The following is a 13,527-nucleotide window of genomic DNA, read 5'->3' on the forward strand; positions in this document are numbered from 1 at the left end:
TTGCAAATGAAACTTTGAGAATTCCATTTAAAATATTAGGTATATTTTTGTTGAACATATTCAATTTTTTCAAATTTCTTCAGAATATTTTGGGAGGGTTTTTGTCCCCAAACCGAATTTCTGGCTACACCGCTGTTTGTTTCCGTTTTCCGTTTATTTAGAATCCAATTGAATAAACAACCCATTTTCAAGCAAAATTTGAAAAGTCAATGATTATTTCAAATCGTCGCTGTTGTGCTATCTTATGACAAACGCCATTTTGGGGTGAACAGAGTTAGATATGCTATGTTACTAATTTTGGAAATCACTTCATAATGGCGTTTTCAGAATTTCGAAATTTTATTTAGTTTCTGAGATATAGTGAAGCACGATTATGACAAGCGCCAATTTTTCGACTAGGAGTATTGTGCTATCTTAGGACAGCAAAAAACAGACCACCTTCGTATAAACAACTGTAGATTGAAACCATAAAAATTATAGCATACCAATAGATGTCTCTGATGGCATAAATTAATATTATATCAAATCAAAACCACAAAGGAGATCTTTGCATTCGAAGTGACCTTGTATGACGTGTCACAAATGTGAAAATTGATTATTTCTATGTTATTACATGGAATTTCACTTGTCATAAGACAGCATAACACTTTAACATATCCCAAAAAGGCACAATAGGCATTGTATGGATATGGTTTGCATGGATTTTTTAGAATTTCATGAGCCCCATGGTAGATGTTTGAAACTGTTAACTACTGGTGCACTAAAAAATTGGGAAACCCCTACAGGTGAAACTCATTTTGCGCAGCTTGATTGCGTACAACGTTCGGTCAATAATATTATATAAATCATAGATAGAATAAAATCGAATCTACTGCAATCTACTGCAAATCGAGTAAAAAAACAAAACAATCATTTTCGTTTAGGTTCATGTTAGTTGAGAATGCACGATGAGTATTGTTGTCGATAGGAAAGTTATTATATTGGGATATCTAGCGATTAAAAGACGGGCACTGATATCACACATTTTTACTCTTCCGTATTTTCTTTAAGCCCAGAAGTTATTTGTTTGCCTCCAAATTACCTGCGAACAGGATTTGCTTTCCTCCAAATTAACTAATCAAGTACAATCTTTTTTATATCAACTAAAAACAACGCATTTTTGGTTTTGTAATCAGTGAGTGTGAATCAAGGATATGCAAAAGTATTCCCTGTAAACTTCAACAAAGTAAAATTTTTAACTCCGCATGCAAATTTTTGGCAACATAGTCGATGTCACTCAAAGTTACAGCATATATTCTGGTTGCCAGAAAAAAATAAGTTGGTATAAATTTATGCAGTGCTGCGCATTTCCCTGTACGGGATTCATTGGTATACAAACTCCACGTTCGATGTTTTGCGATATGCAATGAACAGGGTAGCATATTGGGATTTCTAAATTGTAGCATATTTGACAATACAAAATATCAAGTTAGGTTTGAGGAAGAATAATTATCCTGGAGCAAACCAGCAAAGAGCTGTTCCAACAAACAGAAAGAACATTCTCCAATTAGATTATTTTCTCTTTATAAATAGTCGGCGATTATTTATGTTAAATTGTCACACAGTTGCCTCATTAAACTCACTCAAATAGTTTTAAGACAGCACTAGCCACAGCCCTCTTATTTCTTTTCTTCACATGGCAACGCGTTATGCTCAAATAATTGTGGCAGTAATAATTCTTCAAGCAAATGTAATAACTGTCACTTGTTTTTAAACTTGGCTTGCATCTTATTAATATATTTGAAAGTTTCATTGTCCCTATTCTCATAGACTAAATGAAAAGGCCCTTCAATCAATAAAACAGCGTTACAACAAGCAAATTCGAAAAAGTCAACTGGCTACAAATCGAGTCACGAGTTGTATCATTTTTTAGATTTTATTAATATTTTACGGCCAACCAAACATTGACTAACCAGAGCGGGAATCAAAGCAAATCAATGTCAACCTCGACGAGATTAAATAACTCTGGTCTCTTTTATATCAATCACCCGCAAAAAAAAAAAAAATCTATCGAGCATTATTTCGGATCTCAAAGGCCATTCCGTGACTTTTCATCCGCATCCGGATTTAAAGGACAACTTATATTGGTTACTTTCTATTTAAATAAATTGTATGTAAATTCGTATCTTTTGCTTGACATAATTATCAAACTGAATATTGTAGACTACGTGACAAATGAAATATGATTCAACCTAAACCGAAAATCAGCGAGTTGTCGGTAATTTTAGACCCGCCGGAAATGAACAACAGGAGGTTAGAACCATCAGATGTTATTTCGGATCAGGAGCGCAGTTGCACGATTATACAGCAAAGTCAGGGTCCACCTCTTCCCACAGAATTGGAATGCTGTATTAGGAGTGCTGTTGGCATATCGACCGAAGGATGCAGCGAGCTGACAGCACTTTTAAGCCCGCCGAAAGCGATCCGGAGCAGGCTAGAACCATCGGACCTTATTTCAGATCAACAGCGCAGTTCCGCCATCATACAGCAAAGCCAGGACCCGCCCCTGCTCACAGAACCAGGATTTTTTGTTGCTAGTGCCGTTGAAATAACGATCAAAGAATGCAGCTAGTTAATATACCCTCCGGAAATAAGCCGAACAAGGCTAGAACCAGCGAACGTTGATTCAGGTCAGGTGGATAGTTCCGCGAATTTGCAACAAAGTCGAAATCCGCCTCATTTCGCAGATTCAGGACTTTCCATTACATGTGCTGTGGACATAGCGACCGAAGAATGCAGCAAGTTATCGGCAGTTTTATACCCGCGGGAAGAGCCAAACGATGCTAGAACCATCGGAGGTTATTCGGGCCAGGAGGGCAGTTCTGCGATTTTGTAGCATATCCAAGATCCGCCTCTGCGTGCAGAATCAGGATCTATCATTGCTAGAGATGTGGACATATCTACCGAAGAATGCAGCAAGTTATCAGCAGTTTCAGACCCGCGGGAAGTGAGCCAAACGATACAAGAACCATCGGAGGTTATTTCGGGCCAGGAGGGCAGTTCTGCGATTTTGCAGCATATCCAAGATCCGCCTCTGCGCGCAGAATCAGGATCTTTCATCGCTAGTGATGTGGAAATATCTACCAACGAAGGCATTAACATGTAATTTTCATAAATTTATTAGAAAAAAATATTTAATTAGTTTAATTACAGAATATGTACACCCGACGCGGAAAATTTACATAATGAAAGTACGGATTAGTAAGTGAATATTTAAATAGTTCTAATTTGCTTTAAATCAGTTTAGTTCAGTTCTGGCATATTATCTGTAATGTTTAGATTTGGTTTATTTTCAGTTTAGTTTTAATGTTAGTGTATCCTATATTTAAGCTTTAGTTGTGTATAGTTAACATTTTTTATTTGTATTAATTATTTCAGTCTCCTTGCTGATATTGAAGATGGTTTTAGAAATCACCCTAATGCAAAAAAGAAGAAGGATGTAGCTAAATGGAAACGAACTATAGTTCGGGTAGCTCGTCAAGGCGGTGAAGAATACACGAATCGCTCAAAGATATTGATTCAAAAGAAAAAAACGTTCTCGGCAAACCGTGTGGATCCGGTTGTGCATTTAAATGCAACGAGCGCATAAATTCGGATGAACGTCTTAAATTCAACGATGAGTTTTGGTCTTTGAACGATGAGCTGAAGCAATGTATGTACGGAAAATACGTGGAGAAAGTTATACCCAAACGTAAGCAGTATCAGAGGACAAAGACACCGTTCGTATACCTAAAAAAAATTTTCATTCAAATATTATATGCCGGATTATTCAACCAATGTAAAAACACAAGTATGCAGAACTTTTTTTCTGGATACTCTGAATATTTCCCGAGGAAGATTGGAGTACTTTTTTAAGAAAGCAAGGAACCATGCACAAGGATTGCATACGAAGTCTAAAGTGCGTTTCGACTATGTTGTGCTTGCTAAACAACATATAATGGAATTCGATACAACAGAGTCGCACTATTGCACGAGTAACAATACAAAAGTATTTGTCGAACGTGGTCTCACGAGAGAAAAAAATGTACAGTCTCTTTGTGGAGGAGCATGGTCCAAAGATTTCTCATTGGAAGTACTGTGATCTTTTGAGACAGCTAAACCTCGGGTTTATTTTGCCTAAAAAGGATCAGTGTGGTGTATGCTTTATATCACAGAATACATTTGAAACAGAGAGTTTAGAGTTAACTGCGCAGCGTTTGGAACACCAACGTCGATTGGAAATAACTCGTTCACAAAAAATAGACGATTGTAAGCTACTCAATGATAACATTGTATTGCTTTCATTTGATTTACAACAGATAATTAATTTGCCCAAAAGTAACGTTAGTGCATCGTTTTATCTAAGCAAATTAACATGCTATAATCTGACAGGTAGATGTGCCAATAACGGTTTGACATATTGCTCTCTGTGGACTGAAGCACTCTCAGGTCGATCAGCCAACGATATAGCATCAGCACTATGGGTGATTCTTGACCAATTAGTCGTCACTTTCCCCGACGTAAAAACAATAGTGTTGTATTCGGATAATTGCACAAGTCAGAACAAAAACTCGATTTTAACTTCAGCATTATTTTTTTTTTGCAAAAGCATCAACAGATAAACTCCATCATCCACAAGTACGGAGTTGCTGGTCATTCAGTAGTTACGGATGTTGACTCATCGCACAGCGTGCTTGAAAAGCTTCTTAGAGGTAAAGAAATATACTCGCCAGTTGCATTGAAGAAGGTGTACCAGTCAGCTAAATTCCCCAAATTTAAAATACAACTGATCGATCTGACTCCGTGCAATTTCAGGGCATTTTCTGAAGTTGCTAAAACATTCACGAATATGAAAGAAATACTATACAAAAAAATTGCTTATATTGAATATCGACTTCGTAACTTTCAAGTAAAATTTAAGATAGCTATTGACAGTTTCTTTGAAATCTAATGAATTTATCGAGCCCGGACTATTGCCGATTGGACGCCAAATCAACGAGAAAAAAAATTAAAGATATAAAATCAATGTATAAGATGTTTTCGGAAGAAGATCTTCTCTTTTACAAGAGTCTTCCAGGATTTGAAGACACAGCAACATCGACTGAAATAATCAAACAGCCTGACGAGCCATCAGAAAAGAAAACAGATAGACATTATAAAAGGAGCAAGGAATTATTCAATCAGGAAAAAGGTGAAATATATAAACATGGAGATAAATGGACAAGAAAAAACGGAGATGAAAACAAAAAAGAAACGTGTCACATACAACGGAAATTAAATCACAAGTCAAAAACACTACAAGACAAAAGCCATATACTCGAAGCTGTGCAAAGCAACTAAACAACAATTGAATAACCACAATCTATGTATTTAATGTTCTGGAAGAAAATGTAAATGTTTGTCTTATTTTAATTATTTTAATTACGAATCCACAGTGGTACAACACGTAAATTTAGGAAACAATTACATTTTCGGACAAACTGTTGATTCCAGCGTATCGTGTTCTATACACATAAAACTTTGTTCAGTCTCTGATTTTGTCCAATACTAATTTAGTCCACCACGGCTTTTGTAAACATTTTTAATTTGTTAATTTTTGTGATTCGTGGAACGATGTTCACCATCCAATAATTTTTTTCTCGGATCTACCATAATAATCAAATTGGTTCATGTCTTTGGAAACAGCTTTCTCACCATAGTGTTTCTATACACCTAGGTTGACGGGTGTTTTTCAAAGTTTTAATGATGGCTTTCTTTGAAATTTTCACTATTTTTGGAAGATTTTCAAAATTGTATGATACGATACGGAAAGAGAGTATTTATTCCGTTCAGCCGCTTATCAGCAATATCATTTTTTAAAATATATATTAGAGTGACAGGAAAGAATGACCCCTATTGGCCCACCCCTGAGTCGCTTCCTAGTCCCACCAGGAGTACTTGTTCCAAATTTGAAGCGAATCGGACAAGTCTAGCTACCGGACCAACGCGCCTGAAGTTTGTATGAGATTTTTCGACAATTTACATGGAGAAAACCCACTAACTCGCATTTTTGCCGCTAGATGACACTGTATGCATCGTATTATCACTGTAAGTGAAAATAAGAAAGATAATTTAATTGTCTACAACTTTGTCTAAGACTACTAGTCAATCCGGTTTTGTTAAAAGAAGTTATTTAACTTTTAACGAAGTGATGTCTGAGTCAGTTTTCTATGGGGCCTAGCAGTGCATGGTTGTGTATCAGTACTTGATTCCCACGAACTAAACATTTTTGTGAAATAACCGGTAAATTTAGCTCAATAGAATGTTCAGAAGAGTTGTAGTAAATAATACGAGTCATATTTTGGTTAGAAAATTTTAGTTCCACATTGTACCGCATAGAGGGCGCCAATACTAACTTTTCAACGGAAAGAGATAGACATTAGGTGTCTTCTACAAAGTTGTAGAGCAGGCATTTTTCAATAATTCTTCCGAACATTGTGATATTCTATCTCTCTTCTATGAAAAGTTAGTGTTGGCGCCCTCTATGCGGTTACAGTTGGAACTAAAATTTTTCAACCAAAGCATGACGCGTATTATTTACTACAATTCTTCTGAACATACTAATGAGCTAAATCTAACGGTTATTTCACAAAAATGTATATTTCGTGCGAATCGAGTACTGATACACAACCAAGCACAACTAGGCCCCATAGAAAACTGACTCAGACATCGCTTCGTTAAAAGTTCAATAACTTCTTTTAAAAAAGCCGGATTGACTAGTAGTCTTCGGCAAAGTTGTAGACATTTAAATTATCTTTCTTATTTTTACTTATAGTGATAATACGATGCATACAGTGCCATCTAGCGGCAATAATGCGAGTAAGTGGGTTTTCTCCATGTAAATTGTCGAAAAATCCCATACAAACTTCAGGAGCGTTGGTCCGGTAGCTAGACTTGTCCGATTTGCTTCAAATTTGGTGCAAGTACTCCTGGTGGCACTAGTAATCGAATCAGGGGTGGGCCGATTGAGTTTTCAAAAATTCATTATTTTTCTGGGCAGCCTAATATATATACTCTAAATTGTTAATAAATACATCCATATTTCCCTTTCATTCCCGGAAAATTGAAGAAAATTGCGAAAAATTTTAGTTTCAACTCCATTATTTTGTATCCTATGGCCACTGCTATAACATGGACTAGTTGAAAAAAGCAAAATTTAGTTTTAAAACAGTTAATTTCATGAAAATTTGGACCTTCATTTTTATATGAAAGTAGCTGTGCACAATTGTGACACGTCATACATTTTTTGTCGTTCATACACACCTATGACACGTGTGACTGTGACTTTGTTTTACATTTTAAGCAAAATATTTTCATGTAGTTGATTGATCTTCGTATAAAAAGTTACTGGCATACAGAATTGATAGAACCATCGATTGCCTTTACAGAAACCTTTCGTTTGTTTATAGTTTCTGAGATATTCAATCGCAAACATTAAAACCTGTTTTAATCCACCTAGCGGTGCAATTGTGCCTTTCTCATTTCTCTAAACTATGGCACGGAGGCTTTTTATGTTCAACATACTTGTGGAAATGTCCATTACATTCTTAGTACACTTTGCACTTATACACAATGGCATGCCAGCCACGAACTTGATGAGCTACGTGTCGACGGTGAAACACTTGAAACAAAAAAATATCATACTCCATTAGCCTAATCAGCATTAGATCAATGTTATCTGCTTGCTAACTCATTTTGTCATGCGGGGGTGGGTATGTGAGGAGGACGAAAGTCCCATGAACGAACGACTCCCCAGCTTAAATTGGTATGCTTTGTGATATAGTGGTGGTTTAAAGATGATGGGGTTGAAAGGGAGGGGTATGAGGGCTGGATGGGGTGGTGGTCTGAGGGGTGATTTAAGGAGATTTTTAAAGGAGGGGAGTGAACAGTAGAGGGGGGGGGGGTGTAATTCCTCTCCGTAAACCATCAACTACGCCCCTGTTAAAATCCAGAAACCTTATGCGAGTCGAAAAAAAAAATTTGGCCGGGATTAGGTTGCCGTTTTTCAGAGTGATTGCATAACCTTTCTATATGAGAAAGGCAAAAATGTGCCAAAATCCAAAAAAGTGAATCGTCGTCAAATTTTTTTTCGAGTTTGCATCAAATTTCGACGTTCCATGCACCTTGAACACATTTAGCATCAAAAATAAAAATTCTATTTTTAATTTTTCCTATAGTTTATATGAGAAATTTCTATGTGGCCGCACTCTGAAACCCGTAATTCTGGAACCAGAATTCCGATCGATCCAAAATTCAATAGCAGCCGATGGGAAGGTTGCACCTTTCATTTGAGACTAAGTTTGGGCAAATCGGTCCAGCCATCTCTGAGAAAAATGAGTGACATTATTTGACACATACGCACATACATACACACACACATACACACACACATACACACATACATACATACATACATACATACATACACACACACATACAGACTTTTTCCGATCTCGACGAACTGAGTCGAATGGGATATGACACTCGGCCCTCCGGGCCGGGATTGGGTTGCCGTTTTTCAGAGTGATTGCTTAACCTTTCTATATGAGAAAGGCAAAATCGTTTTTCTCGAAAAGTGCTAAATGGCGTTTGTCATAAGATAGCACAACAGCGACGAAATGTCCAATTCAATACGATTTTTCGAAGCGAAAATTATTTTTTTTTTCAAATACCCTAGTTTTGTACATGTTTTAAATATGTGAAAAAATGAGTCGAAGACAAAATAACTGAATATGCTGTAAGACTTTTGAAGTTTTTATTTCCGATGAACGGCTGAGTTCCAATCGTTGGTATCGCATTTATCAGCATTTTTGCATTGTCATTTTTCCGGAGACGGAGGGGAGTGATAAAGAGCAAACATGGTGTAAATCTCTTATGCCATGCTACAATAATTTCAAATAAAAAAACAAAAATGCGTCTGCTTCCCTAATGTTTTCCTCGTCAGTAAGTAACCACAAGATGATTGAATTGTTTTTGTCCAAAATCGCCAAATTCACCAGTATCTGTACACCCCTGTTGAAAATCAGCCGCCAAATCTATCGTTTCATCTGTTCCAACTTATCGTTTCCAAGAGTGCCAAATCGGAGCGGCAGTCCTCTCCAAACAGCAGCGAGACAGCGATTTTCTCGTGGAAAACTCACACTCCGCACATTCATGCGCACATGATTTTCCAGGAAAACCAATCTCACTTTTGCTCTCCACCTCCCTGTTATTGGCACTGATAACAGAGACGCTCTGTTTTCCTCCAATCTCTCGCGGGCTAGCGTCCTCAACAAGTAGCCATCAGTCGGTGCACTGGTGGCGTGCGTTGTACCAGTGGTGTCCTGTCAGTGCGGCTGATCGGGACTCTGATTTTTTTCTGTTATTGAGTGGTGGCGCGTGTTTCAACCCAGCTTCCAACAAGTTGTTATCAGCTGGTGTGTAGAATCTCCGGGAGAACCTAATTTCGAGTTGTACTCTTCCTGTACAATAACCGTTTTCGCTCCAGAGCTTAACCACTCGGGTCGGATGACGACATCGTTTCCAACTCTCAGTCGTCGCAGCACTTTGGAGCGGTACGGACGGACGATTGAAGATCACCGGAGCAGACGCATCTTTTTGCTTTCTTAGTGCTGACTTCTGTTAGATGAAAAGAGATAGAGTGTATTATTCAAGCGTTCACACTAATCCTTAACCCGGACTGTCGGTCGGTTAGGCGAGTAAACGGCTGGTTACGAAACCGTGGTGCAGGTCAATCCCGGAAGAAAAGTACGAGTGGTGTGAGTATCCCGTAGTGAACTGTGGATCTCGGTCGGAAGCGTGTCCTGTTGTGGTTGATGAGAAAACAGGTGCGTCGAAGCGGAGGGAATGAGTCTCCCGCCCTACGTGTGAAGGCTTAACAGCAGACGGCGATGACGACGTCAGACGTCGGGGGTTGATGGAAGTTCGTGGCATACACCGGCAGCAGGGTGGGAAAACTTTTACCGTTATCCTTAAACATGAACGTGACGGTCGTGCCGGGATCAATCGTTAGCTGAACGCCGTGAAGGTCGCACACGAACGCGCCGTCCTCCGTGTCAGTCAACCGTACTCGGTGTGTCTATTGGATTTTGGCGTCCTCCGTGAAGGGACAGTGTGTGTATAGGAACGAGAACCGAGCCCATCGGATGTGTGCATTGTCGGAAGCATATCGAACAGTGATGGGAGGGAAATTGTTTCATTTAGGATCTTTAATTATTTATTACCGTCGCATCAACGATGTTGTTTTTCGGATGGCTTCTAATGAAATTTTCCCAATATGGAGTGTGTCAATATCCAGGGTGAAGTGGTAGGATTTGTGCCTATGGAATATCAAACGTAGGTTCGCTTTCAACGTTAGCTTGTCGACAAAAAAACGTTCTGAAGAGATTTTTTTTTCGTTGGAACCTAAACTGCCGAAATGCTTGTTGATCTGGAATAATGAAATGTGACAGGGGCCCGGAAAAAAATAAACAAGAGTGACAACGTGTGTAATTATCGAGAAAAACGCTACGGCACGGGTGCGACTCGTGGAAGATGATGGATGCAAAACTAATTTTTCCGACAGGTGTCAGTATGCTAGTGTAGAAAAAAAGCATTTAAGCTAGTGTTTATCCAACTGTGAGTGTCAGAGTGCTCAAGGGAAGATTTACTGCCGCTCCGGTTGATGTTGCCAAATGGTACGTGATGCTGAGACAAATAATATTTTTGTAGAAGTTGGCGTGGAATAAAATTGTGTCGAATTAAATCATCCGATTAATTGGTGCTTGGATAACCGTTGGCATGAGTTCACTCGCATCTCACTTTCTGAGTGCAAATTGAACCGTGTTCAATGGAGTGGAGGTGGAAAAATAATCGGTATTTCGATGTTGTTTCTTTTGATCTTCATCGTGTATATTTAAAAGTCTGTTAACCCCTTCATGCCCATGTTGTTTATAAACAACAATGTTTTGAAACTGCTATAACTTTTGATTTAGGCTAGATTTACTCACAAAAACTAGTAAGGCCAATAAATGGTACTATTACCTTTCCTTTTAGTACTAATAGTTACAAGTATCAGTTCTAGAACTGAAGTTATTGCAATTAGTCTGACTGAATTCCGATGGATCGGTGCTGTCAGGGACAATTTATGTTGACATCGAAAAATGAAATTTCGGTATATCTTCGTTAATTTGAAATGTTTTTAAGAACTGATAAAACCTATCCAATTAGACTGTATTCGACTACGTTTTCCACGCAATTGAACCCAAGAGGCTAAACCAGCTGAATAATCGTTGCCATATATCTTTATGTGACGAATGATGTTGCTAAAACTGCTATTCAACAACCGGTGTGGCCCGGGAAGTATTGTGAAAATTTTAGGAAAATTGTATTGATCATTGGAATTTAAACATTAAGCATTGGAATATAAACATTGAGTATCTTCTAGCACTGCGAGGGAAGCATCTATCTTTATAAAAAATGTTTTTCGAACTTCTTGATCCCACCATTTAAAAAAAAATTAGTTTTACAACCCTAAAAAAATTGGTCATGAAAGGGTTGAATAAACATCTGAAAGGAACTATTTTTAATAAAACGTAATTCTTCAGCTGTTCAGACATCGTTTCTGGCGACGATTATTTGATTGTTGGCCACTTATGTAATTAGTATAGATATATTTCTAATAACAATTAAATTGTGTTTAATTTACGCTACCCGTGAATTATTTGTTGCATCATATGTTTTCTTCTTCTGTATGGTGCTAGTTACTGACGAGATGAATTCGAAACACAAAAAATAAAACTTAATTTCTTCTGTAGGTTTCGTTAGCACAACTGAGTCGTGGATATTTTAAGTTTTTTAACCTGCCTTAGGTGTTAACTTTTTGTAACGAATAAGGTGTTAGCGGGTCATATTGACCCCGATTTCGAACTCAGTTTTAAGCCACATTTTCAACTTAATCTATATGAACTGGTACTTAAATTGTTTGTTAGAGTTTCAATTTTCAGTTTCTGGTAAATATTACCGTTTTTCACCTGGTTGGTCAGTGGGAATCGGTGCCGAATGGGGTCATGTTTGGCCGATTCCGGCGGTATACTATTGTACCCCCGGAATCGGCATCGGAATCGTAATGCGGGACAACCAAGATCGATCGTATCATGTACAAATTTAATATACACATTCTTATTTTTGTTTTGTTTGTTTTATGTATTTTTTTTTATTCATTTCGTTTATTTGATAGGCACAAATGCGTTAGCTTGGCGGTGCCAAATGCTTATGTTTTTACATTTTGGATATCTTAAAACTAGGAGGTTACAATGTTGAAATATTTTTTTTACAAAGGGAAAATTTTTTTTTACAGCTATCTTAAGACTAGAAATAAGATTCAATATACAAGAGAGGGCCAAAAGATTTTTTTATGAAAAAATTTAAAACAAGGGATTCACTTTGATATACAAGAGGGGGAGTAATAGTATTTCACGAAATATTTTACGGTTATCTTAAAACTAACAATATAGTTTAGTACACAAAAGGGGGAACAAATATTTATGAGAAACTTCACAGAAATCTTAAAACTAGGGATTCAATTCTATTTACAAGATGGAGGACAAGAGTTTCAATAAAGAGTAAAAATTATAGCTATCTTAAAACTAGGAATACAGAATACTAATTTGAATTTTTTAACTAAAACTTGTGCTTGGTCAACATATTCAGAGGGTGGCTTATTTCCGCATCAGTGTAGCAGCAGTTGTATCAAGGACAGGGGAGAGACAGGGAAAGAAGAGCAAAACTTGCAACTTTCGCTCGAGCGGGGTGGGGGGGAAGGGGGATCAGCGAAACAAATTTGCGCCTCAGTCTAGTAAGTCGTCGAGTACCGGATTGGCGGATGGTATTCTTCGGACCCGCGGGGAATCCTTCAAAAGTCATCGGACCTCGAGTCACTCTCGCTTCAGTTTCCTTCTATGCAGGCGTAGTGGTAAGGGCGACGGCGGTTACATAGTGGCACTCTGGAGCTGATCGGTTCCACAAGGCAGGAGGAAACTCTAAAAACGAGAAATAAAAGAGAGGGGCTAAATTGGGATATTTATCGTTTTTATGAAGGTATAAATAAGGGACATATAGGGGAAATCACGAGTTGCCAGCATATCTCGGACTGGTACATTGGGTGGTCTACCTCGGGCCCGAAGGGATTCCTTTAACTGAGACCTGGCGTCACAATACCCGGCGCATACCCAGACAACGTGTTCGATGTCGTGATAGCCCTCGTCACAAGCGCACAGACTACTCTCCGCAAGCCCAATACGCCGCAAATGCGCATCCATGGTGTAGTGATTGGACATAAGTCGGGACATTACGCGAATAAAATCCCGACCCACATTCATCCCCCCGAACCAAGGCTTCGTTGATACCTTTGGGATAATCGAATGTAGCCATCGTCCAAGTTCCCCATTGCTCCACGAGGTTTGCCAACTGTTGAGCGTCCTCTGACGACAA

General features: G+C 38.3%; 1 protein-coding gene across 6 annotated transcripts in view; it reads left to right on the forward strand.

Moving 5' to 3' along the window:
• The first annotated feature begins 9,559 nt into the window (after window positions 1-9,559).
• The window catches only part of LOC131694211 (5-hydroxytryptamine receptor-like), a 572,517-nt gene continuing 568,549 nt past the window's right edge, over window positions 9,560-13,527 (forward strand). For 5 of the 6 annotated variants that reach the window (XM_058982714.1, XM_058982718.1, XM_058982717.1 and 2 more), the window contains exon 1: window positions 9,561-10,733. The gene's annotated coding sequence lies outside the window, so the exon portion shown is untranslated. Of the gene's footprint in view, window positions 10,734-13,527 lie in introns of all 6 variants that reach the window. The other variant, XM_058982716.1, reaches the window with a different exon arrangement.

The sequence above is a fragment of the Topomyia yanbarensis genome, chromosome 3, assembly GCF_030247195.1.
Source record: "Topomyia yanbarensis strain Yona2022 chromosome 3, ASM3024719v1, whole genome shotgun sequence".
Classification (NCBI taxonomy): domain Eukaryota; kingdom Metazoa; phylum Arthropoda; class Insecta; order Diptera; family Culicidae; genus Topomyia; species Topomyia yanbarensis.